Genomic DNA, 16,092 nt, shown 5'->3' with positions numbered 1-16,092 from the left:
GTGATCTTGGGCTATGAGCCGACTGGACAGTGTTTGCAGCAATGGATCTACTATGAATCCTATTTCGCGACTGAGAAACAGCGGAATTCTGGTCTCCTGCTGCCCAGAGTAATGCTCTGATCTGCTGCGAGCCTCTGCCAGCCTCTGACTAGGAAGGCTGAATTGACTCTGCTATACGGGCTGCAGCTGCTAAATTCTGAATCGAAGTTCGATATACCTGCGGGGGCGAAAAGAGCTGACGTCGACTGGATTTGGGAACCCATTGTACTGCACGCTCGTCGAGTGCTCGCTGGAGGTTCTCCAGTCGAGCGCGCTCGGCCAAGTTTGCCAGGTGCGCGTCCTCCAAGGCACGAGCCTTGGGGGTTTCTCCGATGATAGGAGTGTGCAGTGCATCCATGTTCCAGCGATGAAGTTCTTCTCTCTACATCGACGTGAGAGGCTCGGGGAGATATTCCTCATGGGGACACGACGGGTCGCCTCCACCCGCGCCTCCGTCGGTGCGGGGAAAATCGGGAGGACTAGGCACTCGGATGCGGTCTCTGTAGAGCCAGTCAACAGATCGAACAGGCCGTAGAGGGATTCATCGGGCTCGATCGCCGTGACTTGAGGGGTGGCCGACTTGCGTGCCACCGCGTGTCTCACCCACCGCTAAAGTCTCGACCGACCGGAGCGCTTGCCCCGGTAGGAAACAGGGAGGGAGGACAGCACAGGAGCTGACCGATAGTGGGTCGACGGTTGCCGCAAAAGGATGTCGCGGGCGCACGCGCGAAAGTGCGTCGCCCCGCGGACAGGGAGCGCGTCCACGTCGAGCGGAGCCTCCTGAAGCCAAGCGGAGTCATCGGCGATGAATGTGAGCGCGCCGAGACGGATCTCGCGGCCCTCCACCAAAACTCTGCCGGAAACCATGATGATTCGGATCGGAAAAGATCGCAACTCCTCCAACAAATCGCTAAAACACCTGCCCCATGGTGGGCGCCAACTGTCGTTTTTCTAAGTCTGACAGTAATGTAGGGGGGTAAGTATGGAGAGGCAAGATCTTAGCTATGGAGAAGTTGTAAGCACACGAGGTTTACGAGTTCAGGCCCTTCTCAGAGGAAGTAATAGCCCTACGTCTCGGAGCACGGAGGCGGTCGACAAGATTATGTGTGTATGGTTTACAGGGGTGCGAACCCTTTACACTGAGGAGGGGGGGGTGACTTATATAGAGTTCGCCGGACCCCTCCGGCCCTCAGTTATGCAGGGTTTTAAATACATTAAGGTCGGGCGTTACTGGTAACGCCCCTAATAAAGTGCTATGATCACCATAAAGGCTACTTAATAACCAACCGTTAGCATGCAGTTTGCCTTTAGGTCTCCTGGCCGTCGAGTGGTTTGGTCTTGGTCGAGTGATCGCTTCTTGGTCGAGTGTCTTCGAGTCTGTTGAGTGGAACACCTCCAAGTCGATTGAAAGGTGATTTCTTCTAGAGATGTCCTTGGGTAGGGCAGTTTGGACAGGTCCATGACCCTACCCTAGGTACATTGCTTCGTCACATGGTGCCGAATGGATCTAGGATCCAATCTCTTTAATAGGTGCTCTTCCTTGCATGGACGGGGTGTTATCTACAAAAATACCCTGACCTTCCACCTTCGCTTGACACATGGAAGGCGAAGTTATTTAATGCGCAGTAGCCGAGGGGAGCGACATTGAACCGATGGCCGAATACATCACTTGGAGATCATTAAAGGAGGAACCCGCCTTGTAATGCTGAAGACAATTTGTGTGCCGAACACCTCGCTATTGAAGACTAGCTCGGGGGCTACTAAGGGTGTCCTGGACTAAGGGGTCCTCGGGCGTCCCGCCTGTTATCCATGGGCCGGACTGATGGGCTGTGAAGACATGAAGGCCGAAGACTGTACCTGTGTCCGGATTGGACTCTCCCTGGCGTGGAAGGCAAGTTTGGCGAACCGACTATGAAGATTCCTTCTTATGTAACCGACTCTATGTAACCCTAGATTCCCTCCCCAGTGTTTATATAAACCAGAGGGGTTAGTTCGGAAAGGATATACTCATTACCATTGTAAGTGCATCTAGTGCCACCCCTAGTTGGTTTTGGAGTATTGACGACAAACCTAGTTGAGGGACTAATGTGTTTGTGAGAATTGCAGGATAACACAGGTAGAAGTCCCTCATTGATTCGGTTTTCCTACCAGAGATGACCCCTAAAAATGTATGAAGACATTGAAGTCAAAGGTGGTATATGAAGATATTCACATTGAAGACTATGACAAGAGAAGACACCACATGAAGCCTATGGAGCTCGAAGACTTAGATCTTTCGTAGTTCTTTTTCTTTTGTGTTGAGTCATAGGAACCACTGTACTGTTTAGTAGGGTCCAAGAGAACCAGTCAGACTGACTGAAGTGATGCCTAACCAAAAACCTATGTCTTCGACTGAAGACTATGAGAGCGAATCTTGTCCAGAGTCGGACAAGTCAGCTTTGCTTGTAGCCCAAGTAAAGTTGCCATGTGAGTTTGAAATCTGACCGTTGGAACATGTGTCAGTTCCTTAGTGACCCAGGGTCATTTCGGACAAATCAGGTCGGGTTGCCAAGTGACTATAAATAGCCCACCCCCCACAACCATAAACGGTTGGCTGCTCAGATTGAGAGTACGGCTTTTGTCGTTTGAGAGCAACCCACCTCGAAGCCTTTGAGAGAGAATTCCTTGCGAGGATAAAGCCCTAACAACCCAGAGCCAGAGAGAATTGGGCATCACTTAAGTCTTCTTGTCTGTGTGATCTGAAGACTTATTACACTTGAGGATTGTGCATCCTCTAGCCGGTTAGGCGTCGCGTTCTGAGCATCCAAGAGACATTGTGGATTGCCGGTGAACGAAGTCTGTGAAGGTTTGGGAGTCTACCTTGAAGACTTACCAGAGTGATTGGGCGAGGTTTGTGTGACCTTAGCTCAAGGGGAATACGGTGAGGACTGGGTGTCCTGAGCTGCGTGTTCAGGACTGGGTGTCCGGGACTGTGTGTCCTAAGGTTTAAATACCTAGCCGCCCCAACCCGACGTACAGTTGTCACAACAACTGGAACTGGTCCAACAAATCATTGTCTTCAACGAGTCACTGGTTTCATCTTCCCTTCCCTTTACTTACTGTTGCTCCTTGTGAAGTCATTGTATGTTTGCATGCTCTGTATGGCTTCATAATATCTTCCTACCTGATCCTTACTACATTGCTGCTATTAAGTCATTGTGCTTTCACTTCATTGAACACTTGACTATGGCTTGCCTAGTGTAGTCTACCTTCTGCTGCATGGTAATAGGTTTATTTCTATTGTTTGTCTTCATAACTTCCACGTTTTGAAGACTTTCATAAAAATCGCCTATTCACCCCCCTCTAGTCGATATAACGCACTTTCAATTGGTATCAAAGCAAGGTGCTCCCTTGTTCTGTGTGATTCGGTTTAACCACCTGGAGTTTTAGCTATGTCGACTGCAGGGATAATTAAAGTCTCCGCTGCGTGCACCGTCTTTGATGGAACTGAATATCCCTACTGGAAGAATAAGATGCGCATGCATCTTGAAGCCATTGATGTCGATCTATGGTATGTCGTCGAAAACGGCGTTCCCAAGGCTGGAGAAGGTGTCACTGCTGCTGACGTCAAGAAATTTGTTCAACTAGATCTACTGCCAAGAATATCATCTGTGGTCACCTGACCAAAGGACAGTATGGCTGTGTTAGTGCTTTGAAGACATCTAAGATGGTCTGGGACTGGCTCTCCAAGGTCAATGAAGGCATCTCAACCCAGAGAGATCACAGAATCAGTGTCCTTCGCAACCTCTTCAACCGCTTCAAGCGAAATGACAATGAGAATGTCTAGCACACTTTTGACCGACTCACTGACATCACAAATGAGCTTCAAGCCCTCGGCGCTACTGAGATCACCAAACATGAAGTCGTCAAGACACTACTGAGATCACTTGATAGTTCATTTGACATCCTAGCCCTGATGATTCAAGAACGTCCTGATTTCAAGACACTCGATCCATCTGACATACTTGAGAGGCTCAACACACATGAGTTTCAGCTTTCTGAGAAAAGAGATATCTACGGTCCAAACTATGGGCGAACTTGTGCATTGAAGGCAAAAGTTGTCTCCTCATCTGAAGAAGAATTTGACAGCAGTTCTGATGATCCTGAAGACATTGGAAGAGAACTTGCTATGCTTGTGAAGAAGTTCCAAAAATTCACCAAGAAGAAAGGCTTCAGAAAGTCTTCCCGATCAAACTCAAGGAATGATGAAGCTTCTGCTCACGACTACAAGAAGAAAACATGTCACAAGTGCAAGAAACCTGGCCACTTCATCTCTGAGTGTCCACAGTGGGACAATGAGAACAAAAAGAACAAGAAGAGCAAGGAATATGACTCTGACGACAAGAAGAAGAAGAAATACTCAAAGTCTTCGTCCAAGTCTTTGTCAAAGTCTTCATCACACAAGAAGATCTCATCTGGCAAGGCACGTGCGTTTGTTGGCAAGGAAATGGACTCGGAGGAGGAGTCCGCTTCTGAGGAGGCGGAGGTGGAGTCTGAGGAGGAGTCTGATTCAGGCGTCGCAAGTCTGGCTACAGCATACGTTGCCAAGTCCATCTTCAATACTGAAGACAATGACCTCGTCACCGACACCGATGCAAATGACAAGGACTACTACGCTTCTACCTATTGCTTCATGGCTCGCGGTGCCAAGTTAAACACACGCACTACTCACTATCAAACATCTAGGGACGATGACTCTGATTGTGATTCAAAACCCAGCTACAAAACACTTGCTAAAATTGCAACTGAACAGCAGAAAGCTATGGAACATATTCAAAAACTGTTAGACAGAAGCGATGATCTGTTAGGTGCTGAAATGACTCGATCTGAATCCTTAACTGAAGACATAAAAAATCTTCATGTTAAGTATCAGGAACTTGAAAGTCGTCATGAAACTCTCTCAACAACTCATGAAAAGCTTTCCTATGATTATCTTCAAAGGAAGCAAGATCTTGAGAAATTGAGAGCGGTTCATGAAGATCTTCAAAAGGAAAACGAGTCACTTCACTCCAAACAGATCAGTCGCGCTCAGGAAGGATTTGAACCACCATGTCTTAAATGCATTGAGCGTGATAATACTACTTCTGTTGCTGAATGTTCTACTGCTACTACTGTTGCAATATCTTCAACTATTGATGTGGTAACTAACCCCTCTGCTGAGGATACCACTGCTATTGCTGATGAGAATGCTAGGTTGAAGACATTGCTTGAAACATGGATGTACAAAAGTCTTAAAGGGAATCAGACACTATGTGATGTCCTCAAAAAGCAGATTCTGAACTGAAACCCGAGGAAAGAGGGTGTTGGGTTCGTAAGGAAAATGAATGCTGATGGCTCTTACTGGAAACCTGAGCAATACCCCAAAACCATGTGGGTTGCTGCAAAGGAACCTTCAGCAGACCCATCCAATCTATCTGTCTTCACCTGTGCTAACCCCATTATCATTGATGAATCCTTTGATGCAAACTATATACTGTTTAAGAATCAGAATGGTGAAGTGTTTTCCAGCTACATTGGTACTAACTGCAGGAATGGACCGCCTATGAAGAAGATCTGGGTTCCGAAAAGGTGTCTGGAGAATCTTCCTATGAATGTCATCATGACACCTCACGTGAAGAAGACAAACCTCAGACCAAAGGCTTCATACGGTCCAAAGGCTTCATATAGACAGAGGACTCACCTGAGTCGCACTAACGCAAATGTTTTGCAGGGAAACCATACTCAGGCATATGAATATGAGAGCGGTTCATCAAACCGCCATGTTCATAAGACCAAGAACTATTCTGCTTATTCTTATGAGTACTATTGTCCGCCTGCAAGACTGTTTGCTAGGGCTCCAAAGCCAAAATTCTCAGATGCTGCACTTAGACTTACTGCTTCTCAGCCACCCTTGAAGATGTGGGTGGCTAAGAAAGCTTAACTCTCTTTCGTAGGGAAAGGTCTCCGGCAGAAAACCAAAATCGTCTGATGCCATTGCTGGGGACCTTAAACATCTTGTAGGGCACAAGATCAAATGCCCGAATGGTCTTACTATGTACTTCATTCCTGAATTGCTTGCTACTCTCCCTATTAGTCCTAGTCTGGATCTAAGCTTTCATAACCCATTGGTTCGTCAAATGTTTTTGCTTCATAATGCTCTTGGTGAAGCCTATCCCCCTAACTGCACTGTAGGGTACGACACCAGCGTCTTCAGAATGGATTATTGATAGTGGGTGTACAAATCACATGACTGGCAAAAGAAGTCTTCTTATGGACTCAACCTTACGTCCATCCGACAAGAGCCACATCAAATTTGCTGACACTGGTAAAAGTAAGGTATTGGGTCTAGGTAGAGTTGCAATCTCAAGGGATCAACACATGGACAAAGTCATGCTTGTTGAATCCCTTGGCTTCAACTTAATGTCTGTCTCAATGCTTTGCGATTTGAACATGATCGTAATATTTGGAAAATATCGTTGCCTTGTACTAATGGAATTTGACAAGTCTCTAGTGTTTGAAGGGTATCAAAAAGATGATCTGTACGTAGTAGATTTCTCAGCAGGACCACAGCTTGCCGTATGTCTTCGAGCAAAAGCTTCATAATGCTGGCTCTGGCATCGGAGGCTTGGGCATGCTGGCATGAGGAACCTCCACACCCTGGCAAAGAAGAAGCATGTCATAGGCATCGAGGGCGTCAAGTTCAAGAAAGATCACTTATGCGGTGCCTGTGAAGCAGGGAAGATGACGAGGGCCAAACATCCTTTGAAGACAATCATGACCACTACTCGACCCTTCGAACTGCTTCACATGGATCTTTTCGGTCCCACTCATTACTAAACTCTTACTACTACTGCATGCCTCTATGGCTTCATTATTGTTGATGATTACTCTAGATACACTTGGGTGCACATAATCCTTTACAAGACTGAAGTGCAGGATGTCTTCAGACGCTTCGCCAATCGAGCTATGAACAATTATGGCGCCAAGATAAAGCACATCAGAAGTGACAATGGCACTGAATTCAAGAACACTGGCCTTGATACATATCTTGATACCTTGGGCATCACACATGAATTCTCAGCCCCGTACACGCCACAGCAGAATGGCGTCGTCGAACGGAAGAACAGAACACTCATTGAGATGGCCAGAACGATGCTAGATGAATACAAGACCCCAAGAAAATTCTGGCCTGAAGCCATTGATACTGCATGCCATATAATCAATCGTGTTTATCTTCACAAGCTTCTGAACAAGACATCTTATGAGCTCCTTACTGGCAAGAAGCCAAATGTCAGTTACTTCAGAGTATTTGGCGCAAGGTGCTGGATCAAGGACCCACATCACACCTCAAAGTTTGCACCAAAAGCACATGAGGGTTTTATGCTTGGATATGGAAAGGATTTGCACTCCTACAGAGTCTTCAATCTCTTTCATTACAAAGTGGTTGAAACAGTGGATTTGCGGTTCGATGAGACCAATGGTTCACAAAGAGAGCAACTGCCAAATGTGCTAGATGAAGTTCCATCTAGTGAATCAATCAAGATAATGGGAACTGGAGAAATTATACCTTTTGAAGCTCATCCTGAAGAAGAACTTATCATCTCAGCACCTGATCAACATGAAGACAATGCTCAGCCTGAAGACATTCCTTCTAACAACGACAATGATCAGCAAGAGCAAAGTCTTCGCCCTGTACATCCTCGTGTTGCCAATGAAGTGCAGATTGAAAGAATAATTGATAGCATCAATGCACCTGGTCCACTCACTCGTTCAAGGGCAACTCAGCTAGCAAATTTCTATGGGCACTTCGCATTCGTCTCAATAACAGAACCCAAGAAAGTTGAAGAAGCCTTCATGGAACCTGAATGGATTCAAGCTATGCAAGAAGAGCTTCAACAGTTTGAGCTGAATAATGTATGGGAACTAGTTAAGCGTCCTGATCCACGGAAGCACAATATAATAGGCACCAAATGGATATACCGCAACAAGCAAGATGAGCATGGTCAAGTTGTTAGAAACAAAGCTCGCCTCGTTGCTCAAGGATATACTCAAGTGGAAGGCATTGACTTCGATGAAACATTTGCTCCTGTGGCTAGACTTGAAGCCATACGCATACTGCTGGCCTATGCAAATCATCACAACATACTTCTATATCAAATGGATGTGAAGAGTGCTTTTCTCAATGGCAAGGTTGAAGAAGAAGTGTATGTTGCACAACCGCCTGGCTTTGAAGATCCAAAACATCCTGACATGGTATACAAGCTCAACAAGGCACTGTATGGCCTCAAACAAGCCCCTCGGGCCTGGTATGACACACTCAAATACTTCCTGAAGAGCAAAGGCTTCATACCTGGTTCCCTAGACCCCACTCACTTTACGAAGACATACGATGGTGAACTATTTGTGTGCCAAATATATGTGGATGACATTATCTTCGGCTGCACCAATCAGAAGTACAGTGAAGAGTTTGGATATATGATGCAAGAGCAATATCAGATGTCCATGATGGGAGAGCTGAAGTTCTTCCTCGGTCTTCAAATACGACAACAACGCAACGGCATCTTCATATCTCAAGAGAAGTATCTCAAAGATTGCCTGAAGAAGTTCGGTATGCAAGACTGCAAAGGCTTCACAACACCAATGCCAGCCAAACATCATCTGGGTCCCGACGACAATGGTAAAGAGTTCGATCAAAAGGTAAACCGCTCCATGATCGGTTCTTTACTTTATCTATGTGCATCTAGGCCAGATATTATGCTTAGTGTTTGCATGTGTGCTCAATTTCAAGCGGCACCAAAGGAGTCGCATCACTTAGCTGTGAAGCGAATTCTTTGATATTTGGCTCACACCCCAACTCTAGGATTATGGTATCCAAAGGGCTCAGAGTTTGATCTGGCTGGATTCTCGGATGCTGATTATGCTGGTGACAAAGTTGATCGCAAGTCTACATCAGGCACATGTCACTTTCTGGGACGATCACTTGTATGTTGGTCTTCAAAGAAGCAGAACTGTGTATCTCTCTCCACTGCTGAATCTGAATACATTGCTGCTGGATCTTGCCGCGCTCAGCTTCTGTGGATGAAGCAAACACTCAAGGACTATGGCATTCATCTGAAGCAAGTGCCACTTTACTGCGACAACGAAAGCGCCATCAAGATCGCCAACAACCCAGTCCAGCACTCGAAGACAAAGCACATTGAAATTCGTCATCACTTTCTCAGAGATCATGTTGTGAAGGAAGATATTGATATCATACACGTCAACACTAAAGAGCAATTGGCAGATATCTTCACCAAGCCCTTGGATGAGAAGAGATTTTGCAAGTTACAGTGTGAGCTAAATATCCTGGAATCATCAAATGTCCTGTGATCAGGCACACATCCTAACCCTTATGCATATTGATGACTTAGATGTGCAACATATGAAGTAAAGTATATCTTCAATCAATGAAGACATACATTCTAAGTGTGAATACATTAATGTGGAATTTGACTTCGGAGCGCCACGATAATTGTGCGCCGCGTCTGGGTCTAATACTTCCTATACGGTGGGTAACGCCACCACCAAATGTTCTATTTTGAAGTGTTTCACTCATGACGTTACCTTGCAATGTCTTCACATTTGGTTTGGCTTCGATCTCAACATATCTTCATGATTATCTTCACTATGTTGACTATATATATATATATATATATATATATATATATATATATATATATATATATATATATATATATTAGTGTTCTGTCCTCTACAGCATTCACTTATAGCTATGTCTTCATTGTTGAATCTTTTGCACTAAGTGAATGTGATCGGACCCTAACCTCTCTATGCTTTCTATCTCAAATTCTATCTCTCCAAATCATATGCATTCCATTAAAACTGTCGAATGTCTTCTCCGCGTCCTTGTCAGCAGAAGATACAAAGACAACCATTAAGTCCGTTTTCAATGCTCATTCCTCCACATGAAACCCGGAGAAGTAGGAACGACCACCCGACAATCAAGGCGTGCGTGGGACGTGGAACAAATCCCAAAATTCCGCATAATGGCCACATGTTCCTCAGATGCGAATCGCCAGGGGCACCTGTGTAATAGCGCAGTGCCGCCCATGTACCTATAAATACACACTTCACAGCGGTCATTATCTCTTCTTCCACTCTCGCACGAACCCTAGCACCACCGCTAGCCCTCGACGACGCTGGCGACAAAGCGCTTCGCTGCCGCAACCTCTCCGACGCCGTCTTCACGCCGACCGCGGACATCGTCCTCTCCGCCGTCGCCGTAGGTGTCCTCCGTCGCCAAGTTAGGGCACGGAAGATCGAACTGCTCGGCCTCATCTTCCACTTCGTCTAGCAGTTCTTAGTGTGGTAAATAAAACTTCCTTTTTACAGCACCGTTGATCCTATGGATTTGTCACTTTCTACCACAAGTAGTTTCTATTCACACAAGTTAGATCTCTCTCATACTGCATCTCATAACATGCCTAGTATATTCACTTATGCTTCACAAAGTAGTTAGATTCCTCACTTGTACTGATCTGTGGATTCGTACAAATCTGGAACCAACTCCTTATCCATGAGTGAATATCTTCGCAAAATGAGGTCAGTGTCTTCTAAACTGATTTATCTTCAAAATCTTCTGAGAATGCATATGACCTCTTCCCCTTCCCTCGCACCTTAATGCTGTCATAGGTACATGTCCGTGGGAGAATCCTTTGGTTCTCATAGTCTGCATTCATTTGCAGAATTCTTACAGCATCACATGAATTCTCCCGAAGCCAGTTCCTATTGGTCCAGCAAGCGAAAACCTTTGAAGCCTTTGAACGTGTTGAAGCCTTTCAAGTTAAAGTTTATGGCTTCAAAGAAAGCAGCAAGGAAGGGTGGCAGAAAGCGTCGTGGAGAAACATCCAGAGATCTGCCAGATGAACTCTCAGAACTGTACAAGACAGATCCTGAAGAGGATTACAATCAGCGCAAGACCCGAATCCAATGGATTCGAAGATATTGGGCAAAACAATGGTTCAAATACCGATTTGTAACCCAAGAATATGCTGAGAAAAATGCCATCAAGAGACCGTGGGGAGACATCCAATACAAGAATCTTCTACCCAGGTCCAGAGATGAAGCCATTGCTCAAGGCTTCTATCCCTGCATGGTCCGTGGGCCACAGCCAGCTGATGCACACCCATCGTCACTACTATGGTGTCGTGACGACAATCTGTTCAAGCGCAACTTCCAGTTTGCCCAGAACTCAGCGAAGCAGAACAAGAAGACTTTGGGGCTAGACTTCAACCCTGGTCCCTCAGCACCAAGGGCAGATGGCACACGAGATGCAGAACCCAATGTCATCGGTCCTTTCTCCAACCTTGAAGGCCTCATCACCCGCATCTTAGTTCAAGGGACTGCAATGAATGAGCCTGCAGCTGACGCTGAATCAGAAGAAGCTCCTGCAGAGCCGAAGACAAAGAAGATGAAGAAGCCTAAAGCTTCAAAGCCTGACCCCTCACCAAAAATCTCAAGGGCGCAGCCACTGGCAACTGCACCTCCTGAAGACAGTGTGCAGTCTGAAGACTTATATCGCATCTCCAAGCCCCAGAAAGTCAAGATGCCTCTGCCTCACACCGGACAAGAGCTAACTGCTGCTGCCATTCTGCGCAATGACGACATTGATCTGTCAAGTGATGAAGATCTAGCAGATGACGCTCTTGAGCAACTCATCAAGAGCAAAGAAGAAGCAGAAATCTTCAATGATCTGCCTCCCTTTGATGCGACCATCATCCACAACTTCATTGATGAGTGGTTTGACACGCCAAACATCAGCTTTGAAGATCTGCAGCTACCAATTGGCCTCTGTGTCGCCTTCCAAGGCGCCATTGCTTCAGAACTCACTATTGCCCAGCGCATTGTTGAACTGAAGCAAAAGATTGGCTATGAAAAGGCTCAGTTCAAGAAGCATATGGCCAAGCTCAGCGTGCAGGAAGTGAGGTGTCACATCCCTAGTGCTAGTATGCTCTGAGCTAGCTAGTCTTGTGTTGCATCATGTTTAAATTCTTATGAATTTGAATTGGGGACTGTTGCAACCCTAGCACAGATAAATCCAACTAGGTTCAAATAAAAAAAATATCATTTTCAATGATCCCAAAATTCCTTTGAAAAAGTTTATCATTTTTGAATTGGTCTAGAACCTCTGCCAAAAATGGTGCACATTTTCCTAGGTCACTTTGGATTTTTGAATGAATTCATAAAGTATTTGAATTTGGGCATTTAATTGCTATAAATAATTAAAATGCCCAAATAATTCTGAAAGTGGTTGAGGGCTATTGGATATATTTTCAAAAGTGCCCACAATTATTTTCAGGGTTTTTGAAAATGCCTTAGCATTTTATTTAAGTCAAAAACAGTTACAGAAATAATAGAAAATAGAAATGGAAAAGAGAGAGAGAGAAGAAACCTACCGTGCAGCCCACCACTGTAGTGGCCTTCTGGCCAAAGCCGGCCCGGCCCACCTCCACCTCCCCTGTCGTCTTCTCCCTCAGGCCAGTAGGCAGAGCACGTGCTCGCCATGCGAGCACACGCACCGGGCCACCTCCTGCCTGGCTGCCTGCGTCCCCGACGCCCTGGACGTCTCCTTGCGACGCCACGCGGCCCCCTGACCTCTCCCACTCTCCCCGTGCTCCTCCTCCCCTCCTCTACTCTCCCTTCCCCTCTTGCCCGAGCGCAGCCGTCGCCGCCGCTCGTCGTTGCCGCGTCCACCGACCTCCCCACGCCCATCCGGGTATGCCACAAGCTCCACCTCGACCCCTGCGTCCTCTGCACCAAGCCAGGCGCCTCCAGGAGCCCCGTGACGATGTCCGCAACCCCTTCTTCCTCCTTGGGTCGCCGGAGAGCCCCTTTGCCGCCCGCTCGCTACGACGCTTCCCCGAGCCCGTTTCGACGCCTCTACACTCGCCATGAGCCACTCCTCCTTTCCCCTATTCTCTCGTGCTCGCGCTCGTCCCCTAGCTCCATTTTCCACCATGGCCGAGAGCTTCTCGCCGCCAGCCATGGCGCAGCCGTGGCCAGAGCCGCGCAAGCTCACAACAGAGCGCCTCACCGTGCTCAGGAAGCTCCCAGGAGCCGAATGCACGCACCAGCTCCTCCCCTAGCACACCACAACACATAAACCGTCGTTGCCCGAACTCCGGCAGCCACCACGGGTTCCACTCCGGCGAGCTCCGGCCACCCCCGCACCTCCCGTTGGTCTCCCTAGATGCGCACGGGCACAGGCTATCCTCTGGTGCCCTGGCGCGTCGATCCGTCGCCTCTAGCGAGTTCCGAGCGAACTCCGCCGCGGTTCGAGGTCACCGCCGGCGAGGCTCCGGCGACTGCCGACGTGGCCATCATTAACGCTAATGACGCCTAACTAACCCCTCCAGCTCACTGACACTTGGGGCCCACGCTCTAATTAACCTGGGTTTTACTTCTCTTTAGATTAAACTAACCCCACGGGCCCCACGGGTCAGTTTGACCTGGCCACGTCACCGTTGACCTGGTCCCACACGTGAGCCACAGAAACCAGCCCTGGGTCACTGACCAGTGGGCCCCACTGGTCAGGTTTGACCCGGACCAGCCCTGTTGACTTGGTGACATCATCATGACGTCAGGCTGACGCATTAATCCTTTTTCTGGAATTTAAATAAATATTAAATGATTTATTTATTTCAGAAAATGTCCAAAACTTCTAAAAATCATAGAAAATTATCTATAACTCCAAATAAGATAAATTATATATGAAAAATTATCAGAAAAATTCAAGGAATCCATCTGTACCATTTTCATGCATGTTTGAGCAAGTTAACCTCACTGTTTAGGATGAAACATGATTAGGGCAAATTTCATAATAGGTTTGGAGTTGGAATTTGATATAGTTTTGAATTCCACTTCAATTTAAATGACTTTCTATTGCATTAGCCCAAATCACAACATATTGCCATGTCATGATCATGCATCATATTGTTGCATTGCATTGATTGTATTCTTCCTTGTTTGCCGGTAATTTCCCCCTCTCAGTAGACGTTGTTTCCGACGACGTGATCGATGACACCGATGAAGAGCTATTCTATCTTCAGAAGTGCCAGGCAAGCAAAACACCCTTGTTCATTCCGATACAATCCCACCCTCTCGCTCCTGCTCTCTTTTACTGCATTAGGACAACAACGATTCAACTGTTACTTGCTGCGGTAGTTGAGCCCTTATCCTCTGCATGACCTGTCATTGCCACAGTAAATAGATAAAACCCACTAGCATGAGTAGGAGTTGTTTGAGCCCTGATGTGCCTACTCATTCGTGCTTGTTTGTCATGCCTGCTACTGCTTAGAGTTGAGTCAGGTCTGATTCATCGGGGATGAATCGGAGGTGTGTGAACATGTTCTACTGTGTGTGAGCTAAGTGTGTGAACACGATTTGGTAAAGGTAGCGGTGAGAGGCCATGTAGGAGTACATGGTGGGTTGTCTCATTACAGCCGTCCTCAGGAACTGAGTTCTGTGTCTGTGATCCATGAACAGCTACTACCACTCATTGGGATCCTTAATTGACCCTCTCGGCTTCTTAGTCACCCTAGTATTCTGTCCAGGAGTTGCAACTAGTTTCTGGTGTTTGTAGGTTATGTGTTGGCGGCCGTGCGTAGTGCTGACCCTAGGGGTGGGCTATGTTGCGGTAGATACACCGTGGCACGGTGTACCGGGCGCCCGTTTGGTGTCTCGGGAACCCTGTTCACATCGTTCGGGGCCGTATGTGGAAACCTCGGCCGGACTTCCTATGGATGGAACCTGGATAGGCGATAAACCTGGACTAGAGACTTATGTGTTTAGGTAGGCCGTGGCCGACACCCTCGTCAGGCTTCCGCTTGAAGGTTGCCGAGATACATGACGTGTATATGGTGGTAATTGGTGGGAGCGTGTGTGAAGAAGTACACCCCTGCAGGGTTAACATTATCTATTCGAATAGCCGGATTCCTCGGATATGGAAACTTGGACCCCTTGCATAGTTCATAGACAAGTGAAAGTGGATACTCTAAAACTCGCAAGATAAGTGTGAGTGCTATGGATGGCCTTCTCGTAGGGAGACGGGAGCGGATCCATAGTGGTGTATTGAATGGTGAATATGTGGACTCGTGTGCGCCACCTCAAAAGAGTTGCTTGCAGTCGTAGTTCAGGTTAGCCACTGAGTCAAAGCTGGCTTGCTGCAGTTAAACTCCACCACCCCCTTTTGATACTAATGCATATGTAGATAGTTCTGATGTAAGTCTTGCTGAGTACAATTGTACTCACGTTTGCTTATTTTATGTTTTGCAGAGAGACTTTAGTCTCGCTAGTAGTTTCGCGTGGACTTCGACGTTTAGCTTGTTACCTCAGCTACGATCTTGTGCCCTCGGCAGGATCTGGTAGATAGTCAGGCTTCCTAGCCTTTTCCTTTTGTAGATGTCTGTACTCAGACATGTTAAGCTTCCGCGTGTGCTTGACTTGTATGCCCTGAATGTTGGGTCATGAGACCCATGTTTGTAATATCTGGCTCTTTGGAGCCTAATGAATAAATACTCTGAGTCGTAGAGTCTTGTTGTGATGCCATGTTGTATTTGCACATGTCGAGCATATTGTGTGTATGATTGAAATGCTTGGTATGCGTGGGATCCGACAATCTAGTTGTTTATCCTTGGCAGCCTCTCTTATGGGGAAATGTAGTCTAGTGCTTCCATGAGCCATAGTAGTCCGCTACAGCCCGGTTCACCAGAGTCCTGCTAGCCCAGCACTACTGCTCAGGACACTTGACTGGCCGGCATGTGTTTCACTTCGTTCCTGTGTCTGTCCCTTCGGGCAATTGTCACGCGGTGACATCCGGAGTTCTGCCTAGCCTGCTACAGCCCGGATTCACACGCTGCTGACCGACATGCTCGATGTGATTCATGTATGCCTGTCCCCATCGGTTAGTGCCGCTTTGGGTTCACGACTAGCCATGTCGGCCCGGGTTCTCTGTCATATGGATGCTAGCGACACTAT

This window comes from Triticum aestivum, chromosome 3A (genome assembly GCF_018294505.1).
Source record: "Triticum aestivum cultivar Chinese Spring chromosome 3A, IWGSC CS RefSeq v2.1, whole genome shotgun sequence".
NCBI lineage: Eukaryota > Viridiplantae > Streptophyta > Magnoliopsida > Poales > Poaceae > Triticum > Triticum aestivum.
This window is presented reverse-complemented; position numbering follows the sequence as displayed.